At 43.7% G+C, this 15664-nt stretch overlaps 1 protein-coding gene across 8 annotated transcripts in view; it reads left to right on the plus strand.

Moving 5' to 3' along the window:
- The first annotated feature begins 1998 nt into the window (after positions 1-1998).
- Positions 1999-15664, plus strand: part of TNRC6A (trinucleotide repeat containing adaptor 6A) — a 198385-nt gene continuing 184719 nt past the window's right edge. For 3 of the 8 annotated variants that reach the window (XM_082714773.1, XM_082714781.1, XM_082714753.1), the window contains exon 1: positions 2002-2259. The gene's annotated coding sequence lies outside the window, so the exon portion shown is untranslated. Of the gene's footprint in view, positions 2260-15664 lie in introns of all 8 variants that reach the window. The other 5 variants (XM_082714751.1, XM_082714785.1, XM_082714754.1 and 2 more) reach the window with 4 other exon arrangements.

Consider the following 15664-nt stretch of genomic DNA (forward strand, 5'->3'; position numbering starts at 1 on the left):
TAAAGGTTCTCAGTTTTCCTAAAACACCTGGTCAGTTTGGCAGCTCAATTCCATTAAGGACCTATGTTTTTTCTGTCCTTCTTCTTTGTCATCTTTAACGTGTCAGTGACATGCTTTATCTCATTTTCACATGGTGGCTGCCTCCTGTGACCACATCCAGGTAGCAAAATATAGCAAGCAAGAAAAGGACTTTTTTCCTCACGAGCTTTTCTCTCTTATCAAGTAGGAAAAATCTTTCCAGAAGGTCCAAGCAGTAGACCCTTTAACCCCTCCGGCAAGAACTGTCACATACCCACCCCTAGAACAATCACTCAAGTCATTCCCGGGGTTGCCAACATTGCTGTTGGAACAATAAAGGGATTTTGTTGACAAGGAATAGGAGTTGTAGAAATGCGCAAGGCAAGATCTCTGCCCTTGAGGTGTGTGTTGTTTGGGGGAGACAACAGAAGCACCGATATAGCAAATGCAAAATTCATGGTCACACAAACTTGGGTGTACAGTAATGTAAATTCTCTATTAGTCTACCCCCAAATCTAATTTCCACCCTAAACCCCTATTCTTCCACATGCAGGAAACAAAGTATCACATACTGTCAACGCCATCAGGGGGTGGGCAGTCATCTGTGTGTGCCATAGACGCCTTCTCTGCTTTCCTGTATAGGACAGCACAGACGTTTTCTGTATTTGGAGCAGGCTCTTTCCTCTCAGAGGTATTTTACAATGCTGCCCATCTGGCTTTAAAACATTATCCTCCTTTCCTGCACCTTGCCCCCACATTGCAAAGTGATGTTGAAGCACTCTCTACCTCCTAAGGAAAGTGGTCCACACAGTTTACTAGTTCATTGGAGTGAGGATCAGAGCTTAGTACCAACCCCAGGGTGATGAACAACAAGAGAAAAATCTTTAATTTCATTTGCTTTAAATGAGAAGCAGAGAGAAATGGCCCAGAGGTATTCACTTGGAAGTGACTAGAGTCCATTTCCTCTGCTGGGCAGAATGGAGGGCAGGGAGGCTGGAGGTAGAGGTGAAGTTCAGGTGTAGACAGACTGGTGCCTGACTGTGGGGGGCTCTGAAATGTGCATCTGCTTACCTCCCTGTGTGTTTCTGCTGCCCCTCAGAGACAGCATCACCTCAAGAACAGAGATCCCTCCCTTTAGGCATCTTCTCAACCTCTCTTCCCTCCCCTTCTCCTCCTCACCGCCCAGCACAAGACCTTCAACGTAGTAGGTGCTCCAAAAAAATGCGTGTTTAATAAAATGTTGATAGAATGAATGAATAAATGAGAAAAGGAGGTTACTGTAATGGGAGGAAATGAGCCCAATAGATCTTGAAGCCAAATGTGTCAACTGTATCCTGATTAAGGAGAGAAACACAGGTATGCATACAGGCAGACACAGAGAGAGCGAGCTCCTGCAGACAGAGCTGAGCTCCGATCACCAAGTAAAGAGGAGACAGCCTAATCAGAGAGCCAGACGGGCCCCACCTGACTCTTACTGCAGCTGGGAAGAAGGGAAAAAAAAAAAAAAAAAAGCCTAGAAGGTTCAGCGGGCGCAGTCTCCCCACCTCCGCCCCACTCCCGCTGCTCAGCGAGGCGGCATGGAAGCTGCGGGGCGGGGAGGCAGCCGAGCTGGGCTTTCCAGAACGAGGCAGGATGGTGTGAGCTCAAACGCCCTGCAATTGCTGGAACAACGGTGGCGACACTTGAGTTATTCACAAAGGCTGGAATTCAAATGAGGTTGGCACGGCTCCAAGTCGCAGTAGCTTAGGAGGAGCGAGAAAGGCGTATTAAGTATTCATCAAGATCTTAGCGTTGCGTGGGCTCTGAGCGCACTCCATCTGCATCCCTCCCTCAACGGCGGGTTTTTGCGTTCAGGGGGGCTCCTCCAGAAGCACTTTATCTGTCAGTCTGGAAGGTGGGGGCGGGGGCGGGGGGCCGAAGTTAGGCAGAATTGTCTTATCACATGATGGGGGACCTGTATCATGTGATGACTCCGGTGATGTTGGAGGCGGCATGTGACTCCCAGGGCTACGTGGGCTCAAAAACAATTTAAATACAAAAACACAAGCAGGTTCCCCTCCTCTCTTTTGCCTTTTGGTCCGGCTCTCCCTGCCTTTGGGTTGGTGCCCGACTGAATGGAAAATCCGTCATCTTGCAGGCACTAACCTGTGAGCACCGGATACCTGGAGACCAGGCCCCCTCTGCTGGGGGTCCCCCAGGAGCTGTGCCCCACCATTCTGCAGCCCACTGACTCCCAGCCTGGTAAGTTACTGAACACTTGGAGCAATTATTTGTGAACTGTCCTAGACTACCTCATTAGCATGCACAGGGCACCCTCATTGGGCACTGGGCACATTGGGAGGAAGGTGCCTGCCGGCTCTGGGGAGCTGCAGCTCTGGGGTCTGTGGTCTGTGCGCCAGTCCTCCGCTGCCTTCTTGGGAAGCGGCTGTGCTGGTTCCGCAGGCGCTGGGGTGGAAGGAGCGCCTCCATCCCTTTCCCCCCAACCATCCCCCCCCACTGCTTTTCTTAGGGGGTCTGCTCCCCTCGCCTTAAAAAAATTTTTTTTGGACACCTAGATCTTCTTTCGGTCCAGAACCCAAAGACAAACCTTTGAGGACTTGGTGATTGGAAATGTACTAACTATCCCTTCTGAAATATTTTTCTCTCTAATACAAGGTAGATGGCCTGGTTCCTGTCATATATGTGGGTGCGTGTGCGCGTCTGTGTTGAAGGGTGACCGATCTGTTTCTTGGGGCCAGCAGAGCTGTTTCTTGCGTGGACCTTTGTTGGCTCCTGATCCCCGCTCGCGTAGGGATCATCAAGTGATAAGGAGGGGCACTTACAGCAGTCAGGAGACATTGATCTCTGACCCCAAATGTCTGGCTCTATGGGAGAAATCAAGTCTTAAAGCAGGAGCCAAGATCCAGTCAGTGCTCAAGGATTAGGGGCTCTACGCATCTTGGAGAGGTGACTCAGAGTTTGAGGCCGAATGTTTGCAGAATGAGGCAGATTGCTGGCTGAGGAACTAGCCATGGGGAAGGCACATGTAAATTTAATCATGGCCATGTTCATACTTACTACATAGGAAGGAGATGTTGGCTATGTCAGAAGCTTCTGGTTCACCGTTATCCAGTGCTGATACCTGTTCGGCAAGAAATAATTAATAATTATTGCACACAATCCATCTAACAACTCAATGAGCAGGTGCTATTTTTATCCCCAACTTAGAGATGGGCAAGCTGAGGCACAAAGCAGTTAGACATTCAACCAGTAAGAGATAGAGGTAGGATTCAAGCCCAGGCAGCTTTTCTCCAGAGCCCACACAGTTAATTACTATGATAAACTCCCTCAAAAAGAAAAAAGAAAAATCCAGGGGCAGCTGGGTGGCTCAGTTGGATGGGCATCTGCCTTTGGCTCAGGTCATGATATCCATGTCCTGGGACCGAACCCTGCATCAGGCTCCCAGCTCAGCGGGGATTTTGCTTCTCCCTCTCCCTCTCTCTCTCCCTCTGCTTATGTTCTCTCCATCTCTCTCTCTCTCAAACAAATAAGTAGAATCTTAAAAAAAAAAAAATCCATCCACATTACTATGTGACAGGTAATATGCAAGGTTCAGGGTTATTTTTGCGAACAAAACAGAGACATCCTGTTCTCATGGACTTGACAGCTCATTGGAGAAGGCAGCTATTAAACATCATCACATAAGACAATATATTATTTCAAATCAGGGCATTTGCGAAAAAGAATAGTAGGGGGATGTGAGAATGTTCACCTGCAGTCATACTTCAGTTGGGGGGCAGAGAAGAACAGTTGGTCAGAGGAGTCCCCTCTGCGCGTGTAATACTCAAGATGTAACCTGAGAGAGGAGCAGGGAGTCAAGCAGGTGAAGAGCCAGGAAGAACATTCCAGACAGAGGGAACAGTATGTACGAGAGCCTTGAGGTGGGAAAGAGCTGGGACCACGCGAGGAGCAGCAGGAGGTCGATAGGCTGAGCCCATTGTGAGTTGAACCAGAGCAGGAGATGAGCCCTCCAGACTATGTGGACCTCTTGTGGGCCTTGCTAAAGTGACTTGGGTTGTATTTCAGGATCAATGAAAAACCATTAAAGCATTTTAAGTAGGGAAGTAGCCTAACTGGATCTGCAGTACGAAAAGACTTCTTCAAGAGGTGTATCTGTTCGTTTTCGCTGCATTACAAACCCCACTGAGATGCAGTGGCTTGAAACAACCCTCGTTTATAGCTCCTAATGCCATGAGTTGGCAGTTGAAGGTGGGATCATCTGGATGGTATACTTCTTGCCTGGGTTCCCTCATGTAACTGGGCAGCTGGCACACTGGCTGCCGGCGGCTGATCGTAGAGGATCTCATGCACGTGTCGGCTGATTGGCAGGGGCAGCTGAAATTGACTGGGCCATGTGTCTCCCTATCTAGCGAGCTAGCCCAGTCTCCTTCATATGATGGCTGGGTTCCAAAAGCAACAAGGGAAGGGGAGCCCCCAACGCACAGGCACTTTACGAGCACCTACTTGTTTCACGTTTGCTAATGTTCCATTGGCCTAGACAAATTACGTGGTCAAGACCAGATTCAAGGGATAGAGAAATAGATCTCTGAGCTAGAGGAGCTGGAAAATACTGGGTTCTGTTTGTTTCCAGTGTATAGCCTGAATTCAAAATAATAAGCTGGATACTCTCTTCCTCTACGATGGGAGGAACTGAAAGCCAGGAGGAAATTCAGAGCCAATTTTTGCTATGGTTGGAAATGAACTTAAACTTGGTTGTATATCAAACTTTGTGTTCTGATTAGAACAAGTAGGAGTCTGAGCATCTGTTTTGGCCACGGATCAGGAGTGTATCTAGAATGTGGTATGGAAATGTCTTCTCCTTTTCTCACAGGATTATCTGGGAATAGCTTGGAGTCTAGGAATACTTTTAAGGTTGTTACCCTAGAATGAAATTTGGCCATATGGAACTCAGAATGTGTTTAAGTGTTCCATGCAAGGCAACAGCATGTACAAAGGCCCTGAGGCAAGGAAGTAGGTGGCTTGTTTGGGAAATAGGAGACAATTTAGTTTCATGTAATTGCAGTGGGAATGGAACCGGAGTGGACAGATTGAAAAGATGCTTAAGGAGGTAGGGGGGATAAAAAGCAAGTCTTGCTGATGATCTAATAGGGGTTGAAGAAAAGGTACATATTAAAGAAGCCTCCCAGGTTGGTGATACTATATCCTAAAGTAGAAAAAGTAGGTTTGGATCAGGATGTTTGCAGGGGCAACAGGAGTAGGAAAGGCTGAAGAAAGTCAAACATGCTATCAGCTGGGCCAAAGGTTGCTGAGGCACTGAGTCAATTAAAGGACAGAAAAGCTTCTGTTTGACTTAGAAACATGGAGGAGGTAGCTGAAGACTTCAACGAGCAATTTTGGTGGAGTGGCGAGGATGGAGGCAAAATTGGAGGGAGTAAGGAGTGAGTGAAGGTAAACTATGAAAAGGACAATAGGAATCAGGCGGTATTTAGCTATGGGTCAGAGTCAAGGAACTCTCTTGATTTTACATTTGCTTAAAAAAAAAAGCCTCTAGATTATGTAAACTATCAGAGTAATCCAGCTGGAAGAGAGTGAGGCAAAGAGATCCAAAGTGTGTATGAATGAATAGGTGATGACAGATTTTTTTTTAAAGATTTTATTTATTTATTTGACAGATCACAAGGAGGCAGAGAGGCAGGCAGAGAGAGAGAGAGGGGGAAGCAGGCTCCCTGCTGGGCAGAAAGCCCGATGCGGGGCTCGATCTCAGGACCCTGGGATCATGACCTGAGCCGAAGGCAGAGGCTTTAACCCACTGAGCCACCCAGGCGCCCCCCCCCCCCCCCCAGATTTTTATTTTTTATAGGAGGGGGATAATGAGACGAAATGGAGCAGATACAGGTAAGCTTGTAGATGTGATGTTGGGAAGACGAAGCACTTGCTATCTGTCAACTTTTATTTTCCCAGTGAAGTAGAAGGCCAGGTCATTAGCAGAGAGAAAAGGAGATGGAAGAGGAAAAGAGGAGGACAGAGTCCTCTTGGAGACAGAGGAATTAGCATTTTAAAGAAAGGAGCAGGGAAGTTGAATAAAGCAGAGTGCCTATTAAGAACACGGATTGAAGGGCGCCTGGGTGGCTCACTCAGTTAAGGGACTGCCTTCAGCTCAGGTCATGATCCTGGAGTCCCAGGATCAAGCCCCGCATCAGGATCCCTGCTCAGCAGGGTATCTGCTTCTCCCCCTGACCCTCTCCCCTCTCATGCTCTCCCTCTTTCTCATTCTGTCAAATAAATAAATAAAATCTTTAAAGAAAAAAAAAAAAAGAACATGTATTGAGGCGTTTTCTCTGGGGTCATTTAAGCGCTTGGGTTCAAGCACTTAATGGCGGTGCACCGACACACTGAAGTTTCGCTGGGCAAACTCCACAGACGAGGAGAGGGCAAGGGTGTGGAAGGGGGTACCGGGGAGTGTCAAGGAGAACCAGGAATCTAACCTGAGCCAGGAAGGGAATGGGGCCAGGAAGGAATGATGAAGAATGAGTCAGTAGTCGAAGACCAGTGGAACAGAGCTTATGAAGAGGTAAAAGACTGTGTTCTTTTTATTTTTTAAAAATATTTTATTTATTTATTTATTTGGCAGAGAGAGATCACAAGTAGGCAGAGAGACAGGCAGAGAGAGAGAGAGAGGAGGAAACGGGCTCCCCGCCCAGCAGAGAGCCCAATGTGGGGCTCGATCCTAGGACCCTGAGATCATGACCTGAGCCGAAGGCAGAGGTTAAACCCACTGAGCCACCAGGCGCCCCAAAGACTGTGTTCTTGAATGGAGTCCTGCATTGGCATCAACTGCGAGGTTGTTAGAAATGCAGATTATCAGGCCTCACTTCAGATCTTCTGAATTCAAATCTGCATTTTTAGCAAGATCTTTTTGATTTGTCTCCACATTAAAGATTGAGAAGCACAGGGATGCCTGGGTGGCTCAGTTGGTTAGGCATCTGACTTTTGATCTCAGCTCAGGTCTTGATGTCAGGGTCCCAAGTTCAAGCCCTGCATTGGGCTCCATGCTGGGTGTGGAGTCGACTTTAAAAAAAAAAAAAGATTGAGAAGCCCAGATCTAGATTGTCCTGTGGAAGAAAAATGTGGCTGTTCTGCGCAAGGTGAGAAGGTAACGAACCTCAAAATGTCTCTTTCAAGGGTGCCTAGGTGGCTCAGTGGGTAGGGCCTCTGCCTTCGGCTCAGGTCATGATCTCAGGGCCCTGGGATCAAGCCCTGCATCGGGCTCTCTTGCTTCGTGGGGAGCCTGCTTCCCCTCTATTTCTGCCTGCCTTTCTGCCTACTTGTGATTTCTCTCTGTCAAATAAATAAAATCTTTTTTTAAAATGTCCCTTTCGAAATAGATCTTTATTGAGCAAATTTCTTTTTCTTTTTCTCTTTTTTTCCCCCCTCTGGTTTTATTTTATTTTTATTTTATTTATTTATTTTTAGAAAGATTTTATTTCTTTATCTGACAGAGAGAGAGAGAGAGAGAGAGAGATCACAGTAGGCAGAGAGACAGGCAGGGGGGCGGAAGCAGGCTCCCCATGGAGCAGAGAGCCCGGTGTGGGACCCGATCCCACGATTCTGAGATCATGACCTAACCTGGAGGCAGAGGCCCAACCCACTGAGCCACCCAGGCACCCTATCTTATTTTTAGTATACAGAATTTCAAACATGTTAACATTGAGTGAGACCTCACATACCTGCATAAGTTTCAATAATTTTCACCTCATGGCCAATCTTTTCTTCATACTACCCCTCCCACCCAGGATTGTTTTGAGTCAAATCATAGACTAATGTCATTTCACCTGTAAATATTTCATTACTGACCCCTAAAAGACAAGGACTGCCTTTTTAACCACAACCGCTGTACCATGACCACATCCCAATAAAATCAAGAATAAATCCTTATTATCATCAGATAGCCAGTTAATGCTCACATTAACTGCAATAGCCATATTATTTAATTTGTAACTTTGTGTTCAATGAGTATCCAAATAAGGTCCACACATGGCAGCTGGTGATTATGTCCCCTTAGTCTTTTGTGAGTTATAGGTTCCTTTTTCTTCTCTTTTTTTTTTCCCCTTGACATTTTGAAGGTTTATTTATTTATTTGAGAGAGAGAGAGAAGAAACAAGATGTATTGTTTTGAAGAAACCCGAGGATTGGTTCTCTAGATTTTTCCAAAGTCTAGACTCTGCTGATGGCTTACTCATGGTATCACTTAGTATGTTCCACTATCCTGTATATTCTCTATAAACTGGTAATTAGACCTAAAGGGAATTGCTTTTGAAAAAAAAAATTTATAGTGAAATATATCCCATATAAATCATGTAAAAAATATATATGTACAGCTTAAAGAATAAAAATGTCCTCATAGGGGGCACCTAGGTGGCTCAGTGGGTTAAGCCTCTGCCTTCGGCTCAGGTCATGATCCCAGGGTCTGGGCTCGAGCCCCGCATTGGGCTCTCTGAGAGCCCGCTTCCCCTTCTCTCTCTGTCTGCCTCTGCCTATTTGTGATCTCACTCTTTCTGTGTCAAATAAATAAATAAAATCTTTTTAAAAAATGCCCTCATAACAACTACCTCCGGTCTTAGAAACTTTCTAAAAATAGCCCTCTTCATCTTCCCTAGAGGTAACTTTTATCTTGACTTTTGTAATAATTTTTCTCCTATTTTTCCCCCACGTATGTGTGCATCCCTAAGCAATATATTACTTAGTTTTTCCAACTTCATGAGTTGTATGTAAATGTAATCACACTACAGACATTCTTCTGTGGCATGTATTTTTCTTGATATATTTTTTTAAGATTTTATTTATTTATTTATTTGTCAGAGAGAGAGAGGGAATGAGAGAGCACACATGCACAAGCGGGCAGAGAGGCAGGCAGAGACAGAGAGAGAAGCAGACTCCCTGCTGAACAAGGAGCCCGATGTGGGACTCGATCACAGAACTCTGGGATCATGACCCAAGCCAAAGGCAGCGGCTCAACCAGCTGAGCCACCCAGGCGCCCCTTGCTTGATATCCTTATTTTTGTTTTTATTCATGTCTATATTTGTAGCTATGGTTCATTCATGTTCATTGGCCTATAGTGATCAACCACGTGAATGTTTTAACAATCTATCCTTTCTATTCTTGGTGGGCATCTGGGACCTCCCGCCCAACTTGGGGGTATTATGAATGATGCTGCTATGAACATTCTTGTACATGTCTTGTGTCCTTGTGCAAGGACTCCCCTAGGTATATACTTAGAAGTGAAAATGCTAAATCATAGAGGCGCCTGGGTGGCTAAGTAGGTTCACTCTCTGCCTTCAGCTCAGGTCATGATCCTCGGGTCCTGGGATGGAGCCCCGCATCCTATCAGGCTCCCTCCTCAGTGGGGAGCCTGCTTCTCCCACTCCTTCTCCCTCTGCCACTCCCCCTGCTTGTGTTCTTTTACTCTCTCTCTCTCTCTCAAATAAATAAATAAAATCTTAAAAGAAAATACTGGATCATAGAGTATGCCTCAGTTCAACTTTACAAGAAACTGCTAAACTGTTTTCTGCAAGCTGATTTTGTTCCTCTCCAATCCTTACACCTTTTAATTTCTTTTTGCTCCCTCATTGTACGTCTAATACAATATAATCCTCTAATACAATATAATAGGAAGCAATTCTTGTCTCATTTCGATCCCAAAGGGAAAGCACCCCACATTACACAGTTAGGTAACATGTTTGCTGAAGGGGTTTTTTAGAGTTTTGTGTGTGGTGGGTTTTTTTTTAAATCAGATTAAGAAAATTCTTATTTCTCCTTGGCTCAGTTTTGTCGAACCATTAATGGCTTTTTAACTTTATCAAACGCATTTCCTGTCTTTTGAGATGATAAAATGATTTCCCTATTTTTATTCTTTTAGTATTGTGAATTATATGGGTTTTCTTTTTTCCCAGCTTTATTGACATATTATTAACGTAAGCGATGCTGGCGTGGGGTGTACAGTGTAATGATTTGAGGCACACATGTATTGTGAAATGGTTGCCGCAGTAAAGTTAGTAAACACCCCCATTTTCTCTCATAATTTTTTTCTTGTGTTTGTGGTGATAACATTTAATATCTACTCTCTTAACAACTTACAGTAATATAGTATAGTCAATTATAGTCATCAGGCTGTACACTAGGTTCCCAGAACTTATAGCTGGAAGTGTATGCTCTTTTTTTTTTTTTTTAAAGATTTTTTATTTATCTATTTGACAGAGAGAGATCACAAGTAGGCAGAGAGGCAGACAGAGAGAGGGGAGGAAGCGGGCTCCCCGCTGAGCAGAGAGCCCGATGTGGGGCTCGATCCCAGGACCCTGGGATCATGACCTGAGCCGAAGGCAGCGGCTCAACCCACTGAGCCACCCAGGCGCCCCAGTGTATGCTCTCTGACCAACATCTCCCTCTTTTTCCCTGCACGCTCCCAACCCCCCCGCTCTTGGCAACCACGATCTTACTGTTTCTGTGAGTTCAAACTTTTGAGATCCCACATGTAAGTGAGGATACACAATATTTTTGTTTCTCTGTCTGACTTACTTCACTTGGCCCTCGGGGTCCATCGACATTGTCACAAAATGCAGGATTTCCTTCTTTTTTTGTAGCTGAATAATATCCGTGTGTGTGTGTGTGTGTGTGTGTGTGTGTGTACATATCACAGTTGATTTAGTCATTCATCTATCAGTGGGCACTTATGTTGTTTCCATGTCTTGGCTATTGTGGATAATGCTTCAATGAACATGAGGGTACAAATGTCTCTTCACTATTGATTACATTTCCATCAAATATATACCCAGAAGCAGGATTCCTGGGTCATGTGGCATTCTTTTTTTTTTTTTTTTTTTTTTGAGCAACCTCCATATATAGCGTTTTCCATAGTGGCTGCACCAGTTTACATTGCCACCAACAGTACACCAGGGCTCCCTCTTCTCCACACCATCCCAACATTGGTTGTCTCCTGCCTTTTTGGAAATAGCCATTTTAACAGGTAGAAGGTGATATTTTGTTGTGGTTTTGGTTTACATTCCCTTGATGATGAGTGATGCTGAGCATCTTTTCATGTATCTGTTGATCATCGGTATGTCTTCTTTGGGAAAAATGTCTATTCAAATCCTTTCATCAGTTTTTTTTTTTTTTTGTATTGGACTATGGGAGGTCCTCATGTATTGGGGGGTATTAACCCCTAACAGATAAATTATCTGTAAATATTTTCTCCCATGCTATAGGTTGCCTTTGCACTTTGCTGATTGTTGCTTTTGCGGTTCAGAGGCAAAAGTAGTTTTAGTTTGATGTAGTCCCACTTGTTGATTTTTGCTTTTGTTACCCAACCTTTGTTGTCATATCCTAAAAATCATCGCGAAGACTGACATCAAGGAGAATTTCCCCTGTGTTTTCTTCTGGTACATTTTATAGTTTGGGGCCTTCCATTTAAGTCTTTAATCTGTTTCTGGAGATGCTTGGGTGGCTCAGTCAGTTAAGCATCTACCTGCGGCTCAGGTCATGATCCACGGTCCTGGGATCAAGTCCCACTTTGGGCTCCTTGCTCAGCAGGGAGCCTGCTTCTCTTTCCACCTACCACTCCCCCTGCTTGTGCTCTCTCTCTCTCTCTCTGACAAATAAATAAAATATTTTTTTAAAAATCTTTAACCCATTTCCGGAAAACTTTTGTGAGTGGTGTAAGACTGGGGTCCATTTTCATTCTTTTGCATGTAAATACCCCGTTTCCCCTTCCCTAGTAAGTATCCCTGCCTCCCTTCTCATGTATTAGTTGCCTGTGTATGTGTGGGCTTATTTCTGGGCTCTCAGGGCTCTTGCACTGGTTTATGTGTGCTTTTATCCCAGTACCATACTGTTTTGAATTCTATAGCTTTATTATAAATCTTCACATCAAGAAGTATGTTTTGTTCTTCCAGCTTTGTTCTTTCCCAGGATTTCTTTGGCTGTTCGGGCTCTTTTGCGGTTCTGTATACATTTTAGGATTGTTTTTTCTATTTCTGTAAAAAATGGCCACTGAGATTTTGATAGGGAATGTACTGCATCTGCAGATGAATAGTATGGACAAATTAATAACATTAATTCTTCCAATCCATGTACACGACTATATTTCATTTGTTTGTGTCCTCTTCAATTTTTTTAATCAGTACCTTGTAATTTGTAGCAAATAGATGTTTCATCTCCTTGCTTAAAATTTATTCCCAAGTAATTTATTATTTTTGATGCAGTTTTATTTTTGTTCATTTTTTAAAGGAATTTACTTATTTTCCAGAGAGAGAGAGAGAGCACAAGCAGGGGGAGAGGCAGGTAAAGGGAGAAGCAGACTCCCCACTGAGCAGGGAGCCCAATGAAGACCTCAGCCCCAGGACCATGGGGTCATGACCAGAGCCAAAGGCAGATGCTTAACCAACTAAGCCACCCAGACATTCCTTTTGATGCCATTTTAAATGGGATTTTTTTTTTTCCAGATAGTTTGCTGCTACTTTTTGAAATGCAGCTGGTTTGGAGTACCTGGGTGGCTCAGTGGGTTAAAGCCTCTGCCTTCGGCTCAGGTCATGGTCACAGGGTTCTGGGATCGAGCCCCGCGTCGGGCGCCTGCTTTCCCCTCTCTCTCTGCCTGCCTCTCTGCCTACTTGTGACCTCTGTCTGTCAAATAAATAAATAAAATCTTAAAAAAAAAAAGAAATGCAGCCGCTTTTTATAAGTTGGTTTTGTATCCTGCAACCTTACAAAATTCATTTATTAGTTCTAATGGGGTTTTTTGGTGAAGTGTTTAGGATTTTCCATATATAAGATCATAACATCTGCAAAGATGATTTTACTTCTTTCTCCCTGAAATGGATCCCTTTTATTTCTTTTTCTTGCCTGATTGCCCTGGCTAGGACTTCCAGTACTATGTTGAACAGGAGTATTGAGAGTGGACACCTTTCATTTGTTCCTGATCTTAGTGAGAAATCAACCTTTCATTGTTGACTCTAGTGTGGGTTTGTCATATAGGACCTCTATTATATCGAGGTGTGTTTCTTTTATACCCAATTTTGTTAAAGGTTTTTTTTTAATTTTTAATTTTTTATAAATATATATATATATTTTTTTAAGATTTTTATTTATTTATTTGACAGACAGAGATCACAAGTAGGCAGAGAGGCAGGCAGAGAGAGAGAGAGAGAGATAGGAGGAAGCAGGCTTTCTGCTGAGCAGAGAGCCCGATGTGGGGCTCGATCCCAGGACCCTGGGATCATGACCTGAGCCGAAGGCAGAGGCTTTAACCCACTGAGCCACCCAGGCGCCTCTATAAACATATATTTTTATCCCCAGGAGTACAGGTATGTGAATCACCAGGTTTACACACTTCACAGCACTAACCAAAGCACATACCTTCCCCAATGTCCATAACCTCACCCCCCTTCTCCCAACCCCCCTCCGCCCAGCAACCCTCAGTTTGTTTTGTGAGATTAAGAGTCACTTATGGTTTGTCTCCCTCCCAATCCAATCTTGTTTCATTTATTCTTCTCCTACCCCCTTAAGCCCCCATGCTGCATCACCACTTCCTCATATCAGGGAGATCATATGATAGTTGTCTTTCTCCGCTTGACTTATTTCGCTAAGCATGATACGCTCTAGTTCCAAACAAGTTGTCGCAAATGGCAAGATTTCATTTCTTTTGATGGCTGCATAGTATTCCATTGTGTATATATACCACATCTTCTTGATCCATTCATCTGTTGATGGACATCTAGGTTCTTTCCATAGTTTGGCTATTGTGGACATTGCTGCTATAAACATTTGGGTGCACATGCCCCTTCGGATCACTACGTTTGTATCTTTAGGGTAAATACCCAGTAATGCAATTGCTGGGTCATAGGGCAGTTCTGTTTTCTACATTTTGAGGAATCTCCATGCTGTTTTCCAGAGTGATTGCACCAGCTTGCATTCCCACCAACAGTGTAGGAGGATTCCCCTTTCTCCTCATCCTCGCAAGCATCTGTCATTTCCTGACTTGTTAATTTTAGCCATTATGACTGGTGTGAGGTGATACCTCATTGTGGTTTTGATTTGTATTTTCCTGATGCTGAGTGATATGGAGCACTTTTTCATGTGTCTGTTGGCCATCTGTCTGTCTTCTTTGCAGAAATGTCTGTTCATGTCCTCTGCCCATTTCTTGATTGGATTATTTGTTCTTTGGTTGTTGAGTTTGCTAAGTTCTTTATAGATTTTGGACACCAGTCCTTTATCTGATATGTCGTTTGCAAATATCTTCTCCCATTCTGTCAGTTGTCTTTGGTTTTGTTAACTGTTTCTTTGCTGTGCAAAAGCTTTTGATCTTGATAAAATCCCAATAGTTCATTTTTTGCCCTTGCTTCCCTTACCTTTGGCGATGTTCCTAGGAAGATGTTGCTGTGGCTGAGGTCGAAGAGGTTTCTGCCTGTGTTCTCCTCAAGGATTTTGATGGATTCCTTTCTCACATTGAGGTCCTTCATCCATTTTGAGTCTATTTTTGTGTGTGGTGTAAGGAAATGGTCCAATTTCATTTTTCTGCATGTGGCTGTCCAATTTTCCCAACACCATTTATTGAAGAGGCTGTTTTTTTTCCATTGCACATTCTTTCCTGCTTTGTCGAAGATGAGTTGGCCATAGAGTTGAGGGTCTATTTCTGGGCTTTCTATTCTGTTCCATTGATCTATGTGTCTGTTTTTGTGCCAGTACGATGCTGTCTTGATGATGACAGCTTTGTAATAGAGCTTGAAGTCCGGAATTGTGATGCCACCAACCTTGGCTTTATTTTTCAATATCCCTTTGGCTATTCCAGGTCTTTTCTGGTTCCATATAACTTTTAGGATTATTTGTTCCATTTCTTTGAAAATGATAGATGGTACTTTGATAGGAATTGCATTAAATGTGTAGATTGCTTTAGGTAGCATAGACATTTTCACAATATTTATTCTTCCAATCCAGGAGCATGGAACATTTTTCCATTTCTTTGTGTCTTCCTCAATTTCTTTCATGAGTACTTTATAGTTTTCTGAGTATAGATTCTGTGCCTCTTTGGTTAGGTTTATTCCTAGGTATCTTATGGTTTTGGGTGCAATTGTAAATGGGATGGACTCCTTAATTTCTCTTTCTTCTGTCTTGTTGTTGGTGTAGAGAAATGCAACTGATTTCTGTGCATTGATTTTATATCCTGACACTTTACTGAATTCCTGTACAAGTTCTAGCAGTTTTGGAGTGGACTCTTTTGGGTTTTCCACATATAGTATCATATCATCTGCGAAGAGTGATAATTTGACTTCTTCTTTGCCGATTTGGATGCCTTTAATTTCCTTTTGTTGTCTGATTGCTGAGGCTAGGACTTCTAGTACTATGTTGAATAGCAGTGGTGATTATGGACATCCCTGCAGTGTTCCTGACCTTAGCGGAAAAGCTTTCCATTTTTCTCCATTGAGAATGATATTTGCAGTGGGTTTTTCATAGATGGCTTTGATGATATTGAGGTATGCGCCCTCTATCCCTACACTTTGAAGAGTTTTGATCAGGAAGGGATGCTGTACTTTGTCAAATGCTTTTTCAGCATCTATTGAGAGTATCATATGGTTCTTGTTCTTTCTTTTATTGATGTGT

Source organism: Mustela nivalis (genome assembly GCF_964662115.1).
Source record: "Mustela nivalis genome assembly, chromosome: 19".
Lineage (NCBI taxonomy): Eukaryota > Metazoa > Chordata > Mammalia > Carnivora > Mustelidae > Mustela > Mustela nivalis.